This window comes from Rhipicephalus microplus, chromosome 5, assembly GCF_043290135.1.
Source record: "Rhipicephalus microplus isolate Deutch F79 chromosome 5, USDA_Rmic, whole genome shotgun sequence".
Lineage (NCBI taxonomy): Eukaryota > Metazoa > Arthropoda > Arachnida > Ixodida > Ixodidae > Rhipicephalus > Rhipicephalus microplus.
Window position 1 is genome coordinate 104,601,751 of NC_134704.1, and position 25,081 is coordinate 104,626,831.

General features: G+C 42.1%; 1 protein-coding gene and 1 long non-coding RNA gene across 3 annotated transcripts in view; both read left to right on the top strand.

The window, feature by feature from the left end:
- The window catches only part of LOC142817892 (uncharacterized), a 115,323-nt gene that overhangs the window by 62,335 nt on the left and 27,907 nt on the right, over window positions 1-25,081 (top strand). The gene's annotated exons all lie outside the window — the stretch shown is intronic.
- LOC142817893 (uncharacterized) lies at window positions 7,161-20,874 on the top strand. Of its 2 annotated transcripts, XR_012895409.1 has the most exons (4): window positions 7,161-7,173; window positions 7,696-7,774; window positions 12,615-12,810; window positions 20,471-20,874. It is a non-coding gene; the product is annotated as an uncharacterized LOC142817893 (long non-coding RNA). The 2 variants fall into 2 exon arrangements; XR_012895408.1 differs by lacking the exon at window positions 7,161-7,173 and having other exon boundaries at window positions 7,500-7,774.

A 25,081-nucleotide genomic window follows, 5' to 3' on the forward strand; every position in this document is an offset into this window, starting at 1 on the left:
TCAACGCAGGACATCATGTTACAGGTTAAGCATCAAATACTCGACGTGGGGACAATATCTTTAGACTCTAAGGCTATCCTTGGCCTTGATCTCACTAAGACCTTCGATATCATCACACACAGAGCCATATTGGAGAATCGTCAGGGACTTGGGATAGGACAGCGCACCTGCGCATATGTGAGTGACTTTCCATCCGACCGCACTGCAAGAGTTTCGGTCGGAGAGGGAAGGTCTGAAGAGATTGAATTGGGCAATAGAGAGACGCCACAGGGTTTAGCGCTGCTCCCCTGTTATTTAATTTGCCGATGATTGGCCTACCCGCAAATCTCGACCATATCGGGGGCCTCAGACATAGTATATACGCAGACGACATCACCCTCTGGGTGACGGGTTGCCCTACTGAAAAAACCTATATAATTCCATACAGGATCCGTATGCTTCAATACAGGGGTTACAGGAGCTAATACAGGAGCTGTACAGGAACCAAATGGGGGTAGATGGGTCTTATACAGGAGCTATATGGTGGTATGTAGGAGCTGAATGGGACCTGGGCAGGACATATAGGGGTATGTAGGAGCTATACAGGCATTATGGGTTTGGTATGTAGGACTCTCATCTAGCACAATATAGGAGCTAATGGGGCTAAATGGGGGCCATACATAGGACTTGATACGGCTCAATGTCAACCTTGATAGTCAATGTAGTACATCAGTAAACTTATTAGACCAAATACCTAGGCATGCATAACATTTTTGTTTTTTTGTGTGTTGAAAGGGCTAAAATACTAAGTTTTTCAGCTCCATTAGTTGGCTGTACACAACCTCAAGAAATAACCAATTTTAACTAGTTCATATCATGAGATGCAAGTATGTGCAAAAGTATAAGAGATAAGTATATCAGATAATTATCAAAGAACTTTATTTTATTTGATCACCTTAGTTGTACACGTGTTATATTTGCACAAATATTGCTGTTCAATTTATGAAAAAAAACAATATTTTAAATGTTGTATTTGTGCAATGAATAATCTTTCTATGAGAAATCTCTAACAGAAAATAGTGAGTGAGTAATTTTCTATTATATGAACATACACAAGAAGAGAAAAGACAATTAATCCTTATATTCAGGAGAGATCGACCAAGCCTCGCTCACGTGCTCTGTCATTGCACCAAGGCACAAAGCACAAGGGGCCATGCAGGACTACCAAGGAAGAGTGCGAATGAGCTCCACGAAGCTTGGACCTCGAGGCAAAAGTGCACACGACACAGTCAAGAGGCAAGGCGTCTCTGTTATGACATAGCAATTGCGCTCTCTGGTCTAAACACACACAATGAAAGATATCGATGAAGTCTTTAATCTGTACAAGTACAAAATAATTACATACAAACACATTAAAAAGGTTTTGCATTACTGGTATTGTTGAAAGAAAACTACATCCAATATTCAGATCAATTTTCCATGCACTGTTCAAAATGGTCGATCTGAGAGTTAGGTTGGCTTCGCACAAGCTTGCTCACTTGTGAACGGTACTTTATTGTGTTTATTCCTCAGAATCACAATAAGAGCAAATAATTATCAAAATTTCGTTTGGTGTGCTTCCATCTGAGCCTTTGAAAACGGCTTCTTGTACGTCTGCATGAAAGTATCTTCACCACTGGCCAACTAAGTATTTCTAATGCTACTCCTGTCTCACAACAAAATTGATTCAAATATACAGTTTAACTTTCAACACATTACTTTAAATAGTTGAATAAGTGTTTGGGTGGCACAAGCTTGCTTGCTCGTAAAATGTACTTGGCTGTGTTTATTGCTCAAAAGCTAAATAGGAGAAAATAGTTCTCAAGATTTTGTTTCCTGTGCTTTCATCTGAACCTTTGCAAACTTCTTGTTGTACACATTCATATATCACAACATTCCAACTCAACAGCTAATGGTCACGATACTCATGTCTTGCAAACAAGAGTTGCTCAAGTTGTTGTTTTGAGCTTCCATGCATTACTTGAAAAGGTTGGCAAGAGTGTTTAGTGGCACAAGTTTTCCTCTTCGTGATATTTGGCTGGGCTATCACAGAGAAGGTGTACATTAGCAAATATTTCTCCACGATTTGTTTTGTGCGCTTTTGACTGAACCTTTCAAAACGGCTTGTTGTATGCTTGCATGTATAGCATCATCCCCATTGGTCAGCTATTTGTAACAGTACTCTTGTCTTGCAAATAAAAGGGGCTCAATTTTTCATTTTTAGTTTCCATGTATTGCTTAAAATGATTCATGAGAGTGTTTTTGTGGCACAAGAATGCTTGTCTGTGATACTTGGCTGTGTTTATCACTCAGAAGGTGGACAAGAGAAAATAATTCTCCACGCTTTCTTTTGTGCGCTTCCATCTGAACCTTTCAAAACGTCTTGTTATATGCTTGCATGTGCAGCATCATGCCCATTTGACAGCTATACGCAATGGTACTCATGTCTTGCAAACAAAAGGGGCTCAATTTTTCATTTTGAGTTTCCAGGTATTGCTTGAAATGGTTGATGAGAGTGTTGTTGCGGCACAAGAATTCTTGTCTGTGATACTTGACTGTGTTTATCACTCAGAAGGTGGACAAGAGGAAATAATTCTCCATGCTTTCTTTCGTTCGCTTCCATCTGAACCTTTCAAAACGTCTTGTTATATGCTTGCATGTACAGCATCATGCCCATTGGACAGCTCTTTGCAATGGTACTCATGTCTTGCAAACAAAAGGGGCTCAATTTTTCATTTTGAGTTTCCAGGTATTGCTTGAAATGGTTGATGAGAGTGTTTTTGTGGCACAAGAATTCTTGGCTGTGATACTTGGCTGTGTTTATCACTCAGAAGGTGGACAAGAGGAAATAATTCTCCACGCTTTGTTTAGTGCGCTTCTATCTGAACCTTTCAAAACGGCTTGTTGTATGCTTGCATATACAGCATCATGCCGATTGGACAGCTATTTGCAACGGTACTCATGTCTTGCAAACAAAAGGGGCTCAATTTTTCATTTTGAGTTTCCACGTATTGCTTTAAATGGTTGATGAGAATGTTATTGTGGCACAAGAATTCTTGTCTGTGATACTTGGCAGTGGTTATCACTCAGAAGGTGGACAAGAGGAAATAATTCTCCACGCTTTGTTTAGTGCGCTTGAATCTGAAACATTCAAAACGGCTTGTTGTATGCTTGCATGTACAGCATCATGCCGATTGGACAGCCATTTGCAACGGCACTCATGTCTTGCAAACAAAATGGGCTCAATTTTTCATTTTGAGTTTCCACGTATTGCTTTAAATGGTTCATGAGAGTGTTTTTGTGGCACAAGAATGCTTTTCTGTGATACTTGGCTGTGTTTATCACTCACAAGGTGGACACGAGGAAATAATTCTCCACGCTTTGTTTTGTGCGCTTCTATCTGAACCTTTCAAAACGGCTTGTTGTATGCTTGCATATACAGCATCATGCCGATTGGACAGCTATTTGCAACGGTACTCATGTCTTGCAAACAAAATGGGCTCAATTTTTCATTTTGAGTTTCCATGTATTGCTTTAAATGGTTCATGAGAGTGTTTTTGTGGCACAAGAATGCTTGTCTGTGATACTTGGCTGTGTTTATCACTCACAAGGTGGACACGAGGAAATAATTCTCCACGCTTTGTTTTGTGCGCTTCTATCTGAACCTTTTAAAACGGCTTGTTGTATGCTTGCATGTACAGCATCATGCCGATTGGACAGCTATTTGCAACGGTACTCATGTCTTGCAAACAAAATGGGCTCAAGTTTTCATTTTGAGTTTCCACGTATTGCTTTAAATGGTTCATGAGAGTGTTTTTGTGGCACAAGAATGCTTGTCTGTGATACTTGGCTGTGTTTATCACTCACAAGGTGGACACGAGGAAATAATTCTCCACGCTTTGTTTCGTGCGCTTCTATCTGAACCCTTGAAAACAGCTTGTTGTACAGATTCATGTACCGCATCATTCCAACTGAACAGCTAATGGTCACGGTACTTACGTCTTGCAAACAAGAGTGACTCAAGTTGTTGTTTTGAGCTTCCACTCATTGCTTAAAATAGTTGACAAGAGAGTTTAGTGGCACAAACTTTTTTGTTCCTGATACGTGGCTGTGCTATCACAGAGGAGGTGCACAATAGCAAATAATGCTCCATGCTTTGCTTTGTGCACAAGATGCTCATGTGCTGTGACATGAGTATCGTTACAAATAGCTATCCAATGAGGATGATGCTGTACACGAAAGCGTGCAACAAGCCGTATTCAATGGTTCAGGTGGAAGTGCACAAAACAAAGCATGGAGAATTATTTGCTATTGTGCGCCTTCTCTGAGATAGCCCAGCGAAGTATCAGGAAGAAGAAAGCTTGTGCCACCAAACACACTCATAAACCATTTAAAGCAATGCATGGAAGTTGAAAACAACAACTTGAGCCACTCTTGTTTGCAAGTCAAGAGTATTGTGACCATTAGCTGTTCAGTTCAAATGATGTGGTGCATGAATGTGCATTGTTTGAAATGTGTTATCTGAGTAACTGTGTGACACAAACTTGTGCATTTTCTGCTTGCCCATTTTGAGTTTTCTTTAAAGGCCTAGAAAACGTCATTTGAAGACATCTCTCTCATTTTATTGAGGGAAGTAATCTTGCAGTGCCATGCAGCATGGTTTAAAAAAAAACGTTGGTGTAGTGTAACTGCAGAGAGAATTCATTCTTCAAAGAATTGAAGTGTCTAGTGTTAGCCCTCTTTATTTACTTTAAGGAAGTTATACACCTATATAAGAAAACCAAGAAATACTTTCTGTCAAGCTTGTATTTCCGTATTATGATGGCAATCGAGTCTTATAACTTGTGAATTCTCGTGCGTCGCTTCGACTTCAGCATGTTAATATTGATTAGCACTCAGGAGAAACACTGGATCCTACGCCAGCTAGGAGTCACATAGAGAAGCATACTGGGTTGTTTCCTGTTTAACTTATTATTAACAAGATTGTCAGTATCTATTACTCATTTTGTTTTGCACACTTATGCATGGGTGTCAGTAAGGGGAAAAAAATGGGGTAGTTGTCCCCCGCAAGCCTCACTAGCACATGCACCCACCCAAGCTATGGCAGTGCTTTCGCCCTACACCAGCCATTTGCACCCCTAAAGAGAGAATCCTGCCGATGACCATGCACTTATGGCACCGATCATACAGTTGTGTGTGAGAGCTGATCTCAAGGCGTGTGCTCCTGGGTCATGTGGCTTCGCTGTCTGCGTTGGAGGCGTAACAGATAGATCGAAGACGAGAGAGTAAGCGCGGAGTCTGTAGATATTAAGAGCGACTGCAGCCTCGTTTTCTTCCTCAGTCACGCAGGCTGTCTCCCCACCCCTCGCTTTCGTTGCTTATGGGTGAAGTTTGTGCACATGCAGTGCGGCAGGCTTCGATTGTCGTAAAGTGGCTGTAGGCGTTCCACTTAGTTTGCAGCTCCTTGAACGCACATAGTGTTGTGCGTGAAGCTTGAGCACTGGCAGTTTTAGTGGCAACATGTAGCAAATTAATGTTATGTTTCTACAACTGCGGAGTGCATGTGGCTGCAGTTAGCATTGCTTCAACAAGAAGCTGCGCGTAGAATTTGCGTCAAGTAATATCGTAATCTTCGTAGAATTTTCGGTTAGTAAAATGAAGCGTGACTGGGAAAAGTGCACTAGAAATTGTTGTGGCTAATACGAGAGGGATAACTTTTTGCCACGGGGTAAAGCATATGCTATGACAGGAATCACTGACTTGCAGCTCTAGAAACATAAAAATTGTGCCAGCCATGTAAAACTCTAGGTGTTTGGTTACCATAAATGTTGCTGAGGGATGTGCAGGCCAGTCTCGTGCGTTTAGCTGTCTCACGTTTTAATTGTTCTTCCTACTAGCAGCACTTTAAAGAAGCTCCACGTTATTCAAAACAGAGCTTTACGCATAATTTACAACTTAGCCAAAGATAATTCTTCTCCACAGCTCAGCTGTTTTTATACTATTACTTACGCTGAATTCTGGCATATGCATATACAAGATAAAGAATATATTAATGCTTACAGATACAGTAAGGTCAGCTGAATACTCATCTATGTAACACTTACGGCTCGTGAAAAAATTCTAAACACCACACATTAATTACGGGGCCCAGACGAGAATATCTCTACCATTACCCTGTGTATTGAACAAAAAATAGTCAACATCTCGCGTATCTGCGCTTCATGCTTTCGTCGTTAATCTAGAATAACACGGATGAATTTTATCTTTGATGTGTTTTTTTTTGTTGGTCTCCTCGAAGCTGTGTGTACTGGTGGCGTTCTTTTGGCGATTATGTATGCTTATGTACGCCAGTTAACGTATGCCGTCACGGCATGCTGCTGAACAATAATCTGCTGGGAAGCTTAGTGAAGTTCAAAAAAGCTTTTTTTTTTCACATGCTCTCCGCTGTAGGTAGGTCCGGTTTGTTACTGCGTCGATGAGAATCAACGGGATCATTGCAGATTGCTTAACTGCCATTTGCAATTTTGCGCGACCGGATGTTTACGAGCCATAAGTCAACACCAGCTGACAGCCGCACTACGGAAGCCAAAATACAAATTTTTGGTTGCATGAAAAAAAAAAACTAATGAGACCAATCAAACTTACTGCACGCTTTTTTATGCGCGCGAAAAAACGTGAATTTATGGATTTGAAATTGTGTCAACGAGTTTTTTCTTTCTCGCCAGCTTCAAGTTTTTTTTTTCATTGTAACTTCAGGAGAGTCGGTTAACGACAAGCGGCCAAGACAAGCCCATTTTTGAGTCATTCGTCGTCAATATGGCGCTTGCAAGTTGTGCGATGGGGTTTGTTGCTTGTCTTGTGCTACCGGGTTTAAACGTTTCCTGTGTGCAGCCTCTATGCCTCATCGAACTGTGCGGCAGGCGTGAAACAGATGTGGTTCTGTAGAACCGTGAAGAGTCATTTGAAATGCGGGGTGCACCAAAAGTCACGTTCGTCGTTTGCGAAGACGGTTACCGTGCCGTTGTGGACAACCTCGAGAAATGCTTCATTCAGCTGAGCGTTGCCGATATGGCAAAAAAGGCCTTTATCGACAAAGTGAGCCGGGTAAGGACATCAAGAAGAGCTGCTATTACAGGGAGGTACACCTTCTTTGAGGTGAGTGTCATTTTATTTTCCATGACGTTTTCGCTGGCGTGCGTTTAGGCGAACAAAGGAAGGCACAACGAAAACATGTTTGAGTGCGTGTGCGTTTTATTTTTTATGTGGCACATTTTATCCGTGTGTTGTGTATGTTGGAATGCTGCACCTAATACCGCACACTCGTGTCCCATGGGATCTTTCGATCGCAATCATGACCGATCTGGATTAAAATGTATTATGTGCGGCTGCACAGTGACATAAGTTGTAGCTGGCACTGTTGATCGCGATCAAAAACCACATTCGGGTCGGCCCTGATGGCGCTGGAAACGTCGGGTGTGACACCGGTAGAGTTATTAATATATGAACAAGTCGACGTCGCTATTCCTGATGGCCAACCTGCACTACATTGCATTTATTTATTGTTCGCATGTAATAGTCACACATTCTACGTTTTCATTTCTGTGTGGTTATTTATAGTAGCCTGCTCTCCAACTTTATGTGTTCTCTGATTAAAGTATTTTTACTCACCTCGTGCAGATGGAGAAAAAAACGACTCGCCGTGCAACACAATCGTTTCTACCAGAGTGACTGTGAAAAGAACGTCAGAACTTGGAAGGTAAATGTGGTTTAATAGTAAAACTGATTTTAACAACATATACAAAATGCTAACTTCCAATGTCCTGGTTGCTTTCACAAGCCGCACGTCTATACAATAGTCGCTCATTCAAGTACATTTGTGCTAATTGGCTAGGCAAGGGCCACTCATTCTATGTTGCATTTTTTTTTTCAAGTTCTGTTCGGTCGTGAAGTAGTAACCAGAGCGAAAATGAAGACTGCTTCATTTGAAACGTTTAGGTACATATACCAGCTACATCTGTACATATTTGCCATTTTGATTCAGACATTTGTCAGTGTGTAGCACCAACTCATTAATTTGTTCATTCACAATACTGCAGCCTAGCATAGCCCAAGCTGCAGTGGAATTACAAGAAAGGAGAATGGTACAGAAATAATTAATAACAATACTGGCACCACACGTAAATAGGTCAGTTTTGCCAGGATGATTCTTACAAAGAAAAAGAACAGCACTAATACTTAGCAACTACACTTTTGACTTAGTAATGTAAGATTCTCAGTGATTTAGTGTTCAGCCCAACAAATGTTGATCAAGGGCTTCATCAGAACTGTCTGCCTTGCAACTTCCTTTACTCTCCGCCTAGAAGTTCAGTAAGCGAGTCTGCATCAAGCAGCAGAGCGAAGAACAGGACTGGGTGGAAGCACAGGCCTCCCAGCCAGCATTTCATGTTAGCAAAAATATGGCAATCAGAGATAGCTAAGTTAGGTCTGTAGGGCGTTGGGCGACTGAACTTCCCGCTGCTTTCTCTGTGGCCCCATGTTGTCATGAAAAAAAAAAGACAGTGTCACTTATGACATCTCTCTTTGCTTATTCTTAATTGCACTCTGTAGACATTTGAGAGTTAGACCTACAATACTGCAGTGAGGGTCATGCCATGTCCCATGAATTAGTGAGGCATAAACTTGCAAAGGCTCATGGGATGCGTGCAGTCTGCACCAGCTACCATTTCAATGGCTCTCCGTGTGCTGCATCACTCCTTGAGTATTGGTGTTTATCCGTGTCACTCGCTTTCTTCATGGTAACCCAACGCATATGCTGCAAATTTCTAGCACACATTAGCACGGCTGCACCTACGACTGACCACAAAAGAGAAGCATGTGCTGTGATTGCCAAATAATATTTTCATTTGAAGTGGCAAACAACTGACTGTATGTGCTATCACAATTATGTGTTTTCTTTTAAGTGGCGTGGCCTTGGTTGTCACGTCTTTGAACTAATTTTACACTTGCTATTAATGCACATCACCGACTAATGTGCTTATTTTTACGCGTTTGCTTCAGTGAGGGCGCTCAGCTGTTTTTGCATTTGCAATTGAAACACTGTCGCTGTCTCAGATTGTTGGATATATAGTATCTTGTATCAACGTTCATCATGTGCAATGAGTATCATATGTTACTAAAACTACGTGTTCAGCGGTGACGGCCTGGTAAAATGTTCAAATGTGCATGAATGACAGCGACTTTTATTTAGTAAAGTTGAGCTTCTTAGGCGTTTCGGCATTGCATTGTTTTGGTGAACAAGCTGGTCTAGGCAATGCTCACCTCATAGTCAGGCACCGTGTTTGTTAAGCCTTGTTACCTGTCCTGCTCGCATGTGCACCAGATCAGGTATGAATAAATTGACTACTACGGAATGAATCCTTGGAGGAACAGTTGAAATCACTAGCAACACATTGTATACCTGTTCTATAAATAGGATAGTGGAGCGCCCTTTCTTGTCTACATAGCATTACTGACACATCATTTTTTCCAACTGGTGCGAAGTCGTCGCCTTCTTAGCCACTACTAATTGTGTATACATCACTGCAATTGGTGCCGTGGATTCCACGGTGTCACCCCTGGCATGATATCGTGTGGCTGTTGGCTGCTCTCTCTTGCTATTTTCTGTATCATGCTCGGAGCTGGCTGCACGTTGCATAGCGGCCGTGCATTTTAAAGCAAATGCCGTATGCTTGTCGTAGCTGTGTATATAGTGATTGTGGTTGTGATGATGAAAACTACACATCCAAACGACTTTTGTACTTCAGTCTTGGCGCCTTAGATTCTCTTTCGACGTGCCAATATGTTGATGGCACGTAGTCAACCTGCCATGGATCTTTTCTTGGAGCGCCTGTACATAAATACCGAATGTGTCAAACGAAACCATCCATGCAGGATTGTCGATAAATATTACTCACCTTACGCTAGGCATCCAAAGGCTATACCACTCACCATATCTCTCCACAAAATCCACTTCAATCTTATATTTTTGTTCCAAGGAAATCTGAACATTTTTTCCCATTCGGCACTATTTTCGACATCTGCACAACCGACTATGATGGTGCAAATGACCAGATTGCAACACAATTGAAAGAAAAGCCCTGTCTATGTCTCCAAAAGCGCGGCCAGCGAAACAGTGTGCCACGGATATCTTTAACTAGGAGCCGATGCAGATGGCAAATCTCATGAGCCTTTGTGGGTTTATGCCTCACCTATTTCATCAAGGAAACACCACCATTTATTTCCCCAAACACAGCAGCCATGCACTTCTTCTTAAAGAAGGTTCACTTGAATTTTTTTGCGCTCATCGGAATGCTTCCACTGTTTGTATTGCACCTTCAGTTCTGGAGTAGATCATGGTAGTGCCAGAGAAATGTCAAAATGGCACCCGTTTATCATTTTGTTTTCATGACCAGTCAGCATTTTAGGAACTGACTGCACGCAGTTTGCAGCACTAGAGTCTCACTCTGTGTCCAACCATGGTATACCATCTGTGCTGTATTGAGTTGACTGCAATATTTTGGGAAATGAATTACTCAGCCCAAAAATTCTGACCCAATGATTTTCCCGAATTATCTGATCCGTTCAGTCAACAAAATCATTGTTTTACACTTGCTTCATTCCCAGTCAGTCTGCATTGTAAATATTGTGCATCATGCTTCTAATTTCCTACACTATTGTAGTGCCTTGCTGTTATGTATTGAAAGTGGTGCTGTACACATTGCTCAATATTCGATGAATTTCAGCTGCACTGCACTGCTCAGAACCCTGAAATTGAATTCTAGCACACACTTCACACTTATCCGAGGCATGCTTACATGGGTGCTTTGCGTAAAAAACTGAAAGCTGGGACCTCATAAGATAGACGGGCACACTAAAGAAATCGTACAACACATATGTGTTGCATCATGAAATTTTAATTGCTTTTTATTCGGGGGCCATTTTGACTTTGAAAGATATAGGCATTGTATTTTATGAGCTGAAATGTACCTCTGGAGTGTCAACATGCCAAAGCAAGCTTCTCAAGTTATACTCATGCTGACTGTATGTTTGTGACGTTCATGAAGCAGTTAATTTTGTAATGATTTGCATAAATTCATGTGGCTAAATCACTGCATAAACATCAGTCTGCAAATATGATGTGCAACTATTGCATAGTTATAAATTAAGGAGCACATGCAGCTGTGGCGGTCAGCAACACAGCAGACAGTATATTATTCAGGTGAATATTCACGGCTAGCTATGAAGTAATATATGACTTAGTAAAGTAGTTACTGCCACTCTAGTTTTGAGGTGCGTGTTACTGGAAAATACAGACTTCGTAGTATGTTGTGTTTATCGAAAAATTCTCAGCAAGTGCTCCTGGAGAGTGAATGATAGTTCGACAAGGTTTGAAGAGTAGGCCCTTGCTCAGTCATCGGTCAATATTTAACATGGAAGTGGAAGAATCACTGAGAATTAAAAATGCACATCTGTGCATCTACTTAAGCACTTTCTTGAATGCCCATGCATACACGGCTTTATTTCGCATTCACTCGGCAAATAGAAACAGTGAAGATGGTGGTAGAGGAGAAGAGGCTACTTATTTAGCACCTCTTGACGAAAGTAGGGAGGTGCTTGCTCTGTTAGGAGTGCTTACTGGGAATTTTTTGGCATTTAAAGCATCTCTACTGAGTGGTAATATTTTGGGTTTATATATACACTCCCAAGACCACACCACCCCTCCAAAAAAAAGTCGCAGAAGGCAGCAATTCAAGAAAGAAAAAGAGCCCTGTAAGATGGCTCTGGCAATTAGAAGCTTGTTTGATTGAGCCTCCTCCAGAAACTTTTTACAATGGAACGAGTGGATTGAGCAACAAATAGATGCTTTGGAGGCAAGGAATGGCAGACTTCAGAACCCCTCTCAGCCATAGGTCGGCAAACTCCCTCACAAGCCGAGTGACTCAAACTTGGATTGGGCCATAAATGAGAATCTGAATGAGCCATATGTGCAAATACATTTTGTGATTGAGTGAGCTTCACATTTTTTTTGGTCGGCCTGTGCTTTCAACACACCTTCGACAATTTAAAGATAGAATTTTTGGTGAGCCTGTAGTTCGCGCTCTCTTTTTTTTTCATTCATCTATAGTTAACACTGGCCCATCTGCCCTATGTAGGTATGGCCGAAGCTAAAAGGAACATTTTACTTTACGCCTGTATGGTAATCAACAAAACTTTTGGTGTGTTTACGAAACAAATGTGAGTCCAGCTTCTTGTCCCCTCTCATTGTTTTTCAGCATGACATTATATCTCGCCTATTACCTAGTCTATTGGTGGCCATAATGCATTGATGTTGTGTCTATTAATCACTTTCTTTAGCCCCTGAGCTATGTTGTGAATGTAAGGACTACCCACGACACACCCGTTACATGCTACGCTTCTCGCTTATTATGTTCACAGAAGTCCATCATAAATCTCTACCAACAAGCTCAGCTGTCCATCACTCTAAGTTGCAAATTTCTATAATGTAGTGAACATTCTTTTTCATGATTTCTTAATACCTATTATCTGTCGCCCCTTAGGTTTCAGTCATATCCTCCAGGTCAGGCTCCTTCGGCACAAACACTGCAGCTGCTGTTACCACCACCACGGCCTATATTTCACTTCAGCCATTGCTGCATCACAACCAGTATTACACTTTCTGAGCCGCTACCACAGTCCTTCCCAATGATGCCTCACCTTGACAGGGCTTCACATGCTTCCAAAGGAAGCTATCAGGCAAGTGTGTACTGTTAAGAAATTTAGCTTTCAATAGCATTGATGTTTTCAATGGGCAGAATAATTGACAAGTCTGCCAACTTCATGCTTCTTGAACAGGGTTGAACCTACGTGTGTCTGTCAGTGTAGGGAACCAAGTTTATGTGAATTTCAAAGTAGCTTATTTCTATTTCATTTTGCAATACTGCAGGCCTCTTCTCAGGCCCATGCAGGAATGGGTTGAACTTGAATACCCAAAAATGTGAGGAAAATAAATAGACCTTATGTACAAAGCAAGTAAGAGCAATAAATATGCACATTGTACAGTAAGCAAGGTGTTCATATAAGTTCTGAATTCTGTTCATAAATTTGACAGAAGAGGAGTTCACAATATCAGCGGGCACCATATTCCATTGCGAAATAGTGTGCAGAACTGAATAATATTTGTAAGGGTTATGTTATTAATTCTGTGTATGAAGAAAGCAGGGCAAGCAAAAATTAGAAGAAAGTACTTTTTCATTGTTTGCTAGATATGAAAGCAGATTCTTTTTCCACATTTTTCATGTACTGTGCAATCCTGAGCAAGTGCTCCCACTATGGTGAAGGTGATGAGAATCGGAGGGGGGGGGTCTTGCTCGGTCTTGCATCAAAAATCAAGATTGTGGTGAAAAAGTCGCATGTGCTTCCAACGAAACTGATACTTTTTAATAAATATGCATGAATTCACTATGATTCTGCAACCTCGTTGCGCTTCTAAATAAAGAAAGTGAAGGAAACTGCAGAAATGGCAGGAAGGCAGGGGGGGGGGGAGTGCTTGCTCAGTTGTTCATGCATGTTTTGAATATCTTGAAAGAAAGAGGATGGAACTAGCTTGGTTGGGGGCGCTTGCTTGAGATATTACAGTATTGTCCTCATCCTGCGTATCTTTTTTTAATCAACTGAAACAAGCGACCTGAAAGTAAATGGCCCTTTTGTAGCTTATTGTAGCTTTTGTAGCATTTGTAGCTTATTTTCTTTGTAAATTGACGAAAAGCATGAAGTTTAGCATTCTTTAGCGAAAAGAAAAAGCTGTCCAACTAGTAATGTTTACGCATTTACCGAACTCAGACGCAGTGAAATAGATAAGGTGGCACACTAAAAAAATAGGTCAGCACAGAAAAAACTGCAATTTTCATTGCATAAGTAGAGCTCCATCTTCTCGAAATGCCATTTTTCGTTATGTCAGTATGATAATTTTGAAATGGCAAAAGATGTCATGCTGATTGTTTGTGCACATACTCAAGCAACACATGGTGGTGTACTTAACTGAACTTGATCTTTTAGAATAACTTTCATTTGATCTAAAAGAAAGTGTGCAAAACGTCCAAAATCATGTACAGGAGCAAAAAATGCAATTTTTTAAACAAAATAAACCATTCTTTGGTTCGGTCAATAGAACACAAGGCTCTGAACAAATTAGTATAAACTTCTGGTTGCTATCATTATTACATGCTTAAAAATGATTACAATGGGGTAAAAAATACGTGGAAGTCTGGGACTTGCCGGTCTTCTCTAATCGACACAGTGCTCTGAAATAAGGCAGTGTTTACATACACCCGCAGAGCTGTCTTATTCAGTAATGGCAAAGTAGATACATGGTGCAGAAAAGTTATTGTTGCTACCCCTTAATTGGAGGCAGTAACCGGGTAGACTCCAATGGCTGACTTAACAGCCCCCAAAATGCACTGCTAAAGCTTGAACAATTTAACATCAGGTCCTTTTAGCAGGGGTGCAACAGCTGCGCCAATCGCGCCAATTTGATACAATTCCCGATTGTTGCACCGAGCTGCGCCAAACCCGTGAAATTGTTAAAATTGCACCACGCTGCGCCAAAATGCCCAGCCAGCCTCAATTTTTTTTTCAGGTGTACTAATTGCGGTGAGCAGTGCAGGCCATGTCGGCCACCTGCAGCTTTGCGCCATCAGTCAAAGCGCGCAGACCCGAAGTAAAGTGCCTAGAATATACCTAAAATAATCTAGCCACCCACCCTATGCTCGTGAGACGTGATCGACCAGATAAAGTAGCAACACTGCATGCCTATCGGTCCGCTGACCACAACAGATACGTATCGGCGGGACGGCAGAACTTTAAAACAAAAATGTGTTGGTGTAGCCACCAACCCTTCGCGGAAAATGTAAGTTCTCTTGCCAGAAACGCGGCTATGGCTTATTAAGGCTCGAACAAGCTCGACGTGCTGCAAATGCCGGCGTTGATTACCTTAGCAGTGGCACATAACAAATTTTGGCTGGAAGCTGAGTCCTTGCCACGGTCTTGGCGATAGATATCCAGTACCGTCGCCGGGGCAACAGGCGTACGCCGTTGTTACTTTATCTGGTCAAACTCGTCTTGCAAGGTAGCCGAAGCGGCACATAGCCCCATGCTGAAAAGGGTGGGTTGGAAGGGGGTGGTGAGTGGTCAGCAAACTTGTTGTCTTTGGTTCTAAAGCTGCTTGAGTCACCTTTGCCGCGCTAGACCGGTGCCCGCGAAAAAGCGTGTTGAGATTTACAAGGGGCTGTTCGCGATACTGGGACACCTCACATTTTGCTCAGTTTCTCATGCGTTTGTACACCGTTAAATTCTGAGTACCAGTATAGTTACCGACGTATAAATAAGCTACTGGCAATCATTTGAAGCAGTGCGTGACATTTATGCTTCTCTACAGAAATAAACTAAATTGTGCACCAGTTTTTTTTTACCACCTCTAGTTCTCGTTTTTACTAATCTTCCAAATTTCAAGCTCACAATATCGGCAGATTGATATTGAAATTCTCAGACTTTGTCAATTGATTTAACAGGTGCAGTAAATGCTAATATGGACTTTATCATGGGTTCCTTAGAGAGGTGGTTCAAAATACTACCTTCATTAAAATAGTAGTAAATACTATGCTCACACTACATAATTTAGGTTATGTTGAATTGTTTATACATGTTTTTCTCTAAATGTAAGCCGCCTTTTTTATAGTGCTCCAAATTCGCTATATCATGATAAAAATGCATGTTCTTTTTTTCCATAACCATCTCCGAACTTGGAATTTAGTGCTCCAAAAGTAACATTTTGCTGCTCCGAAAATTGCTCTAAATGGTATTTTGGCTGTTGCACCTCTGTTTAAGCATGCCAGCAAATGCCGGTTGGGGTCCAAAGATAAAGTCTGAGCTCAGAGTTTTGTTACAAGCATGAAGCAATGAAGGAAATAGGAGCAAATGGGAATGCTATAGAAAGATTACCACTTAACTCTTCAGATTCAATTTCACAAAACGAAACACTGGTTAAAGTCAATGTCAGTGCTTCTGAGAGTGAGTGGGTTTTTGTGCTATCAGTAGTCTCAACGAATAGAAAGTGCTGAAAGCACACCACGTAAACAAGCCGTGTAGTGATATTTATCCAAATAGCACGCACCAGCACTCGTAACTGCGCCCTTATGTTCAATGGTAGCAGCTGTTGAAAGTGTCCATATAATTGCCATTGCAATATTTTATTCTAAATGAATGGCTAGTTAAATCACTGGACAACTCAAATGGGTTTAACAATGATTGTGAAACAATCAAGTATTGCTCATCACAAGCATGAAACTCAGGCACTCCAGATTATTCAATGCTTCAAGCAATGATTCCGCCACCAGCCCGACTAGTCCCTCCATGTAGACTGCAGTATTGACCAGGGGCTCCCCTGCTGCAGTCGGTGAATACTTGTTACTCCTCAGTGTCACTGTGTGAGACTCTCTTTCAAAACACCTTATCAGTGACTGCACAGCATCATCTATAAAATCTTCATCATAGACTGACTGACTGATGCCCTAATAAGGTGCTATTAGAAGCTGTTTGGTATGCAAAACATCACACTGCATTGTTTCAAATTTTTTCTGGCCAGTGTTTTCTCGGCAGTGATGTAAGATGATCGATGGTACTACTTAATATTGTAACACTTCTCTGGACAACCGAAGAACTCTTCTATATCATAACACATTGCCTTACCAACTGAACCACTTCTGCATTTACCCTGTCTCTGCGTGCTTATATTGAGCAGCACCCTGCATAGGTTAAAAAGAAATCTGCGAATCATTCACACTCACTCATAAAATATATTTTTTCCTTAATCCTTACTAGTAGACTCAGACTCGCATTGATTGACTCAGACTCGCGGTTCAATGCAAGTCTGACAAGTCTGGTGAGTCGACTTCCGAGCCCGTTAAAATATGATGATCTTTTCCACACATGGTTTCAATGCTCCTTAATAGCAATATGTTGTATAATTGGTGCTCCAGTTGATGATCTTTTCCACACATGGTTTCAATGCTTCTTAACAGTATTGTGTTGCATAATTGGTGCTGCAGTTACAACCTTTTAATCTCAGACCTTTATATAGTGACTGCAACCCAGTAAGGTAATCTCTATTCAAAGAGATGGCACCTCAGATACTTTATGAGAATGTCCCGGGAAGAAATTCACAGGAGGGCATGTCAAGGAACCTCGACTCCCCCCCCCCCCCCTACTTGTAGTTCTGGCCTCTCAGCTATAAATATTGAGTCGGTGCACAAATGGTTGTGCATTGAGATATGTGTGAGCTGTGAAAATTGAGAGCTCAAGGCGCAAATCCATGTGGAGGGAGGCCGCTACACTGCCACGAGACACTGCAAGGTTCCAGCTGGAGCACCTATTATGCAATATATTGCTTTTATGGAGCACTGAAACTATAGGTGAAAAAGATAATCATATTTTAGTGGACTCGTAAGTTGACTCACCAGACTTCGTCATTAGTCACTAACAACACAAAAACCCTTCACTCTTGGGAGCACTCACATTTGCTTTAACCAGCGTTTTGTTTTGTAGAGTTAAGTGAGATTGAATCCAAAAGAGGTAACTGCTAATATCGATTCTCAATTGCTATAATTCTTGAACAAGGGTGCCAATAGTTGCCATTTGCACCCTGGTTCGAGGAATATTGACATGACTCATCCATGCATAGCAAAATAAAGGCAAAGGCTTGAAATGAATAACTTTCTTGCATGCTTTTCTCATAGCACTGTAGCGGCTTCCACATGACATTGTGTCCTGAGTTCTCATTTTTTCGGGGGGCTTTTGCACCAGCATTTGGTGTGAAGCATGCTGGCTATTGCGCGGTGCCTTCTTTCAGAGGAGGGTGCAGGAGCATGCATGCTTCAGAGAAACAGCTGTTGATAGCTCGTGTAGCTGCAAAGGGCTCATTAGGGGCTGTGCTTGGGCGCTTCTTTTTTAATGCTGTTTAAGTGCTCATTTGTGTCAGCTGTGGTTGCATGCTTGTGTGGAATCACCTTATTTTATGGCTGACTTAATTATAAAATTTTTTTGCTTTTCGAGGGGCAGCACCCAGTGGGGGGACTGCCGCTTACAGTTCTGGCCCTCATATATAACAAAGTAGGCAGCTGTGCTTTTTTTTGAAAATTTTTGTTTTGTTTGCTGTTGATGCATTAATACTAATCTCTACCAGTTCCACGACATTCCTCATGCATGCCATTTACACTCCTGCTGCTTGCACTTATCTTTTTTATATCCATGTACTGTATTTACTCACATAATAATTGCATTTTCTTCATTTTTGAATAGTTTACTGATTTAAAGGTGTGGTTTGTACAGTGGGTAAAGTTTTGGAACAGGTCGACTAAATTTAAAACTGGAAGCTGGAATTGTGATGACTACGTTGTGCCATAATAAAACCATATCAGGTTGAAGAGTTCCTACCTTCATGTTACAGGCACATGTTCGCATTGCCTTGTAATGAAGAAGCCCTGAAAAGCCTTTCCAAGTAATCATCAAATGTCTTCATTAGAGAAACTTATTCATCCCAAATCGACTGTTGGAAAAAATTTTGCAATCTGCGAAGTACTAGCGGAGCTACAGGAATTCGTCACATGCTTTACGTACTTTCTTTTACCTTTCGTTCGAGAGAGCTCACTCAAAGCCACGCGGGAGGGGATGACTGGGGGACAAGAAGCTATGCCTTTTTATCAACGTGCGTTCTGAACTTGAGCTATTTTATTTTTATTCCCCCCCCCCTTTTTTTTTCTTCAAACATAGGGCTTCTTCTCAGTGTAATCACGAACAGGTGCACGGGCATGTGGCAGCCTCCGGTTTCGGTTGTACACATTGCACTTGAAGCGCAGTCAGTTGAATTCGGAGCCTTATTTGTTCAGGGGAAACAGCGTTTTTCAGGTGACTGATAATAAATTATGAATAACACGCTGCGTGTTGCCCTATTATGCCTGTCTCACATGCTCTCAGGTGCCTCGACTATCCTCGGCAGCATTTTCTGACCATGCCCGAAAAGGGTTGCCGGGCGACTTAAATTGCTTCATGGAGAGTGTTGTGTATACTATACTGAATTTGTGAAAGAAATGCCCATTTTAGTATGCCTAATTCCTGTATATCTGCCATCTGCTACACTTTATAAGAACAATTTGAAAACGATTTAGGTGATGACAGTAGATGACCGGGGCCCTTAAATTGCTGGACATTGAATGTTACCGTCAAGGCATTTGAAAAACAGGAGGAAAAGCTCTCTCTGGTGCAAGTGTGCCCTTAATTGGCTATGCTTTATATGGTTTTGCCTGCTTCAACATCTTCAAAGTGCTTGAAGAACAAGGAGAATAATTCTCTGTGGCACAAGTGTGCGATAAAATGCTCAACTATTTCTGGTTTTCCCACTTCTCTTGAACTTTATTGTTATAGTATGTGTGCCAAAGTGAATTCTAATATTGAAGTGTGTGTGCAAATTGAATATTTTTCTGAAATTTCTCGAATACTTCTAGAATTTTTTTCAAATACTTCATGTGAAATTCTAGAAAAAAGTTGGAGAGGCTTCCAAAGTTTATTCTTATGAGATGAAAGTCTTCCTTTTGGCAAAATTGATAAGTGTTGGTAAGGTGGCGTTTCGTAGTTGCCTTAAAGAATAAGGCACTGCACAATTGAATTTATGTATGCACGAATGTGTTTATATGCACGATTTCATGCAGCCGAAGAGTTGATCAAATTTCAGGTCAAAAACCACTATAAATAAGCCCTTGCCTCTGCCACACCTATCATCTCCTTGTTAGGATCAACCTTTTCTAGAGTCAGTACATTTGTGACCGTAGCAGAGCCAGAAAGGCAGCTTTCACGCAATACGAGTGTGATGAGGTGAAACATATTAAAAATTTGGAGGGTCCCTATCAGTCAGACATTGACTTTATTTTGTCTCTGGTAAGTTATAATAGTTCAAATAGCAAAATTTGCAGTACAAATTGAATCGAATAGCAAACATTATTCAAAAGATATTCAAAAATATGAATATTTGTGTACCCCTACTAATTGTTTACTTCACATTTTTCACCCCATTTTTCGTTCTCAGTAGAAAAGACATGTGCCCTTCTAAATGCTGTGCTAAGACCACAGATCACAACTCATGCACGTGCCTAGAGCTCCACGCATATTCTTCTGCGAGACCTTCTATTTACCTGTTTGAATTCAAAATTGTGGAACCTCTTGGATCAATTTTCACTATTGAAACTTTGTTCTTTGAAGTAGTTGTGCTAGTAAGTTTTAAGTGTTAAAGCAATAATTTGAGAGTGAGTGTAACGATGTTAACTCCCACACAAGAAAAAACGATCACAGAGACATTTTTCCCCTGCAGGTTCATTTGAGAGGCAGAAGAAGGAGCAGTGGGCTTGGCTGCGGTCGTGATGCAAGGAGGCCACAAAGCTCCTGTGGAGTGTCCTTCAGCTTCAGAACAAGAGCCTCATAGTAGCCCCGTGTTGGAGTATTTGTGCATCAAGAGGACAAACAGGTGCCCCTCAACGGGGCCCTGACAGTGAGAAATTTGGAGGTTGTGGCTAGTGATTATTGCTTAAAGAGGTACTGACGCAAATTTTTGTCTTGCAGTATTAACATTGTTGACAGCCTATTAGTCACAATGTGGCGGATTGCTTGCTGCAGCATGGGACAGATGGACAATTGCTGTCTGTTTATTACAGACTAGTTTTATCTTGGCACAGCTCTGAGAACACGAGCCACGGAATGCAACAAATATATGCCAGCTAGTGTGGTAAATGGTACACATAAACGGGGCTTCCAGGTGTAAGCACTTGCACAGCAGGTCTATCAATGTTAAAGTGGGCGGTGACAACCGACACAGTAATCAAGCCGCTGGGGCAAACAGCTCCCGCTCGGCGCTTCTGGCTTAAGAGATGGTCCACCATGGCGTATTGTTCTTCTTCCTCCTTACACACAGAACACTGACGCACTTTCGTGCTGCCTGCGTTATGTGCTCACATTCTTTTGCTGCTGCATATGCAGCACAATGTCGTTGTCGTCAAGTTGATCGTTCTCGTTTGGGTGCAAAGATTTTCTTGGGGCATCCTCACGTTCCATATGTTTACATTAGGCGTGGACACAGCAGTCACTGAATAGTAGCCTGCTAGCACAAGTGTGGCCAAAAGGCAACAACGACTATGATGTCAATAATGTAGCTGTGCCAACTCTGAGCTCGGCAACAATGGTGGCACCTGGAAGTTGGGACTCAGCTTCAGGTCACTTTCAGTGATTCAATGATGCGAGATGCGGCATATAGCACTGGTTCAGGCACGCAAAGTTTAATATTCATATAATTGGCCATCTGAGCTATAATTGTTCATCTAATTTGTAGATATACGCATGTTCAAGGGAATCGATGTCGTAGGCTATATTAGCCGCAAAATTTTGTGTCAGTACTCCTTATGGTATTTTGCTTTATGTTTTAACTTACAGTTAAACAAATAACTAAAGTATTTAGTAAGTGCTACATGTATTTGCCCAGTACTAACCAAATGGTTTTGCAAAATTTGTGAATCGGCCAGCAGATATGCATGCACCTAGCAGGCTGAGAAAGATAAACACACTTCCTTGCAAAATGTTTGATCATATAAATAAATTCGAGGATGCAAAAATATTTGTCTTGTTTTTCTCAAATGTCCCGACACTACACTACATACAGCACTTCCACCCCTTTAATCAACTGCACTTTCGAAGCACCATTAAATTGCCCATTGTGAAATATTCATATTTTTTACACTTTATAAACTGGCATAGCCTTATTACCATGCTTAGGCAAACATTACTTATGACCCTTACTACTTGCCCAAAGTAACCGGGGTTGTTCTGCTGAAGGACTTGTTTTGGGCTAGTTTATGCTTGCTTAAAATTATATGGTGTGTGGTTTTGTGTGACTGTTCTCTCTTTTTTGCACTATATTATGATTTTCAGCAGGACCGGAGAATTCCTCGGACCCCTATCACCTATATTACCCACAAACCCCTTAACTCCTGTATGGCCCATATACCCCATATGCCCCATGAGCCCTGCATCCCCCATATGGCCCGTAATCCCTGTATCCCCCATATGGCCCATAATCCCTGTATCCAATAACATCGTATGATACGGGTCCTATTTGTACAGGATTTTTCAGTAGGGTGGAGTGACGGCGACATTGAAAACATATCAAGATGTCGTTGACACTGTAGAGAGATATGTAGAAAGTGAGGAGCTGAAATGTTCTCCCGAAAAGTCGGAATTGCTAATTTATAGGCCCACATGTAGGGGACGCAAAAGCATACAGGAAAGGCTAAACATAACGCTTTTGCCGGGGGAACTAAAATACCCACAGTAGCGAACCTACGAGTTTTCGGCCTTAGTATATCTGAGAATGAGCACAATGTAGAAATTATCAGGCTATTAGAGAACAGCGTCCACCAAACAAGCAGGCTGATCAAACGAATAGCCAACAAAAACTATGATATCAAGGAACGCATCTTATTGTGTTTTGTCCAGGCTTTTGTAGTCAGCCGCATTGTGTACGTCGCGGCATATCTTAAACTACACGCAGCCGAACAGAGCAAAAAGATTGCATCATTGGGAAAGCATATAAACAAGCATTAGGTCTACCGTTAACTACGTCGAATAACAAGTTCTTGGCTCTAGGGCTACATATCACGCTCGCAGAGCTAATAGAGGCCCACAAAATGGCACAGTATGATCGGTTAACCTATAGCACTACGGGCAGGTATATTTTGGACAATATTGCCCCGACACGGTGGTCTAGTGGCTAAGGTACTTGGCTGCTGACCCGCAGGTCATGGGATCAAATCCCGGCTGTGGCGGCTGCATTTCCGATGGAGGGAGAAATGTTGTAGGCCCGTGCACTCAGATTTGGGTGCCCGTTAAAGAACCCCAGGTGGTCGAAATTTCCGGAGCCCTCCACTACGGCGTCTCTCATAATGATGTGGTGGTTTTGGGACGTTAAACCCCACAAATCAATCAATCATTTTGGACAATATTGGCGTCACGTACAACGTACGACATGGGGTAAAATAGGGCATTCCGCGGGAGGCAAGGGGGCATATTGTGGTGCCTCTATTACCTAGAAATATTCATCCTTGGCATCACCATGCTAGAAGGATAGAAAGGGCGCAAAGCCTACATAAAAAGTTCAGCAACGCCCGGGACGTGGTGTATGTAGATGCAACAGAATACGAGAATGGGCGTAGCATGGTAATCGTAGCTACGAATATTCAAAGGGATTCCAACGTCAGTGGCCCTGTACGTACAGAAAAGCAGAAGTGGTGGAGGAAGTGGCTATAGCACTAGCAATAGCCTCGACAAAAGCAGAAGTCATGATCAGCGATTCCAAAACCGCTGTTAAAAATTATGCCAAGGGAAGGATGTCACCGGAAGCGCTAACAATTCTGGCTAATTTTTGCGATGAGCGGGTAGTTCATATTATAAGGGCACCTGCTCAATCCTCCCTTTCCAGAAACGAAATCGCGCACGACCTGGCTCGAGAATTGGCCAGCGAACAGGCGCAGCGCGAAGTCCGGGGACGGAGAGGGACCGCAAGATTAGTTATGAAGAGATCACAAAACACTACAGGCTAGGAAGGGTCCGATTCCCCCCGGCACATACCTCGCTCAACAAGCAGCAGGCGACTGCATGGCGCCTCCTACAAACCAACACGTTCCCCAACCCGGTAACTTTTCGCTACTTCTACTCAGAGATATACTCAGATTTGTGTAAGTTCTGCAATCAAAGAACGGATCTCTATCATATAGTGTGGGCTTGCCCCTCAGTGACAGGGCAGTATAAAAAATACAGCAATGGAGAGCAGTGGGAGACCGCACTCCTAAGCGCAGACCTAGAAGTGGAACTCGACGTCGTTCGGCAAGTCGAGCAAGCCGCCCGAGCTCAAGGATTCATGGCTGCCGCCTAGGGTAAGGAGACAGTGCTCCCACATCTTGCAGTTTTTTTCTTTAATTAAGTTATTTCCTCCTCCTCCGTGTGCTTCAAAAGACGCAACGTATTGCCGAGCAATCGGCGTCGACGTCCATTCTCTGACGCCACTTGATGTTCAGTGCACAAATGTGCTTAGTTCTCAGGCTGCTGTAGCTGGAGTTGACCTTACGACACCTGTTATACCAGAAAACAGTACCGAAGTGTCCACATCCTCTTCTGTTGCTGCCGCTTTGTCCACATTAACGCCGCGTCGTACACGTGAAACATCGCCCACACAGAGAATGCCTACACCACCCTGCTGAGACGTGAAAAGTGCTGCCAGTATCAAAGGCGTAGATCCAAGCTTGCCGGCGGCTCAGTCCCTACCTCCACGGCATACGTCTTCGAAAGATAGCATCAGCCTGGGACTGGATGGTAAGATCGGACTGTCTAGCTTTGGCGAATTTCATGACGAAATGGGAGCTCCACGTGAAACCAAGCGAGGGCACACTTCCAGCTCTTGCTCGGATAAACGCAGTGATGGCCGTGGTAATTGCCAATGGTCCAAAAAACCTCGATGTTCTTCCGGACGGTTGAACAGTGCGTTTTGATTTAATTGAGGAAGCGTCCCCTAGACACTTTCCACGACACCATCTAGAACTATGCGTGCAGGTTAGTTCTTATTTTTGTTATGGCTACTACACTGCACATTACATCATTGAACGTTCAAGGTTTTCGCAGTCCGGCAAAGCAGGATGAAGTGGTCAGTGTTGCCTCTGCTGCGAATTGCAATGTTTTGTGCCCGCAGAAAACAAATTTCTTTTCGCTATCCTACGCGATTGCTTTAAGACGAAAGTTCAAACTAGATTCGTATTTTTTTCGCTACATCTCGTTTTACTGGAGTAGGTATTATTTTTATTCGGTATTTATTAGAGGATCACTATGCGTTTTACAATGGTGTGGGTAGCGTTTTGAGTTTAGAATGCAGCTACGTTTCTTTCAG